Source organism: Pleurodeles waltl, chromosome 8 (assembly GCF_031143425.1).
Source record: "Pleurodeles waltl isolate 20211129_DDA chromosome 8, aPleWal1.hap1.20221129, whole genome shotgun sequence".
Taxonomy (NCBI): Eukaryota; Metazoa; Chordata; class Amphibia; order Caudata; family Salamandridae; genus Pleurodeles; species Pleurodeles waltl.
In genome coordinates this window covers 356,742,714-356,744,052 of record NC_090447.1, presented here as the reverse complement: position 1 = coordinate 356,744,052, position 1,339 = coordinate 356,742,714, and the positions used below count along the sequence as shown (strand labels likewise).

At 42.9% G+C, this 1,339-nt stretch overlaps 1 long non-coding RNA gene across 1 annotated transcript; it reads left to right on the top strand.

The window, feature by feature from the left end:
* Positions 1 to 315: 315 nt before the first annotated feature.
* Positions 316 to 1,129, top strand: LOC138249097 (uncharacterized). The gene is made up of 3 exons (XR_011194713.1): positions 316 to 460; positions 607 to 735; positions 860 to 1,129. It is a non-coding gene; the product is annotated as an uncharacterized lncRNA (long non-coding RNA).
* The last annotated feature ends 210 nt before the right edge of the window (positions 1,130 to 1,339 follow it).

Genomic DNA, 1,339 nt, shown 5'->3' with positions numbered 1-1,339 from the left:
ATCTTGATAGATACATTTTTTTTAAAATTTTTTTTTTTTTTTTTATTTATAATTTTTTTTTTTTTATTTATTATTATTTTTTTATTTTTTTTAAATTTTTTTTAATTTTTTTTTTTTTTTCTTTTTGTCCTACCCTTGTTGTGCTTTTATGAAGGGTTCGGACGTAGAAGATGAATTGTGGTATGTTTAAAGGTAAATCTGTCTCTCTTGTACACAGGACTGTCAAGAGTCTGGGGAACCCCCTGTGCAAATGGAGACCGTGCAGCAAGGTGAGTTACAGGCCCTTGGTCGTTCTGAACGACGTTGTCAGGAATGTTATTTTTTTATTTTACTTCTAATGGGCACCCATGTGTTTGCATAGGTTATGATGCAGAACTCAGGTGCGCGCTTGCCTCTCTCCAACAAATCCTTCATGTTCAAGATGGGTCAAACACCTTGTCACAGGCTAACGTTACTGCAGGTAAATATTAGGGTTCTTTTTGTAACCCTCTCTGAAAACCTAACAAGCCCTACAATCAGACCTATATTTGGTCATCATAGTGAGTTCGTATAGTCTATGTATTATCTTGTATGTGTAACATTATTTTTTATGTTTTTTATCCCGAGGGGTCCCTGTGGATGAAGCGATCCGGAATTTGGATGCAAAGCTTAAAAGCCAGCCCCGCAAAAGGAAGTCCCCTGGTTCTAAGGACGGCCCGCCCATTAAGAAGGGCCCCTCAAGCCGGAAAAACCATGGTGAGTTTAAGAAAATGTAGAGTTTGGTGTATACAGTGCAGCGTGTGTCTAAACGTCTTTCCGACCCATAGGTATAGCCGCTCTAACTAGCCCTAATCTATATTTTGCTATCTTTACGTCCTAGAATCATCACACCAGAGCTCCGGAGACGCCGGCCCTCAGCCTAAGCCGCGGATGTCATCTTTAAAGGTCTACACTGGGACGGTTCAAAACCCCACAAAGTCATCGGTACTCGTGAGCCAACCCGAGCACCGAGACCCGCCCTGCAACATCTCCACATCCGTCGCTCCTGGAACAGGTACAACTCATAACGACACCACATCATCCATCATAAAGGGAATACCTAGTACAGCGGGCACTTCTGCAACAACTATCCCGGGTTTGGGGTGTGACCATCCGGACATTATCGTTCTTACAACACCAAGCGCCCAACTGTTTGCACCTTGTGAAGCCTCTGGAGGGTCCCCAAAACAGTGCAGCAACCCTAAAATAAATCGGCTGTCCTTAAAGAATCGTAGGAAGAAGTTCCAGAACCCTGAGCAACAATCAGGGCCTCTAGACCTGTCTTTTAAAAATTTTGTTAAGGTACAACCGGCTCCCCCTA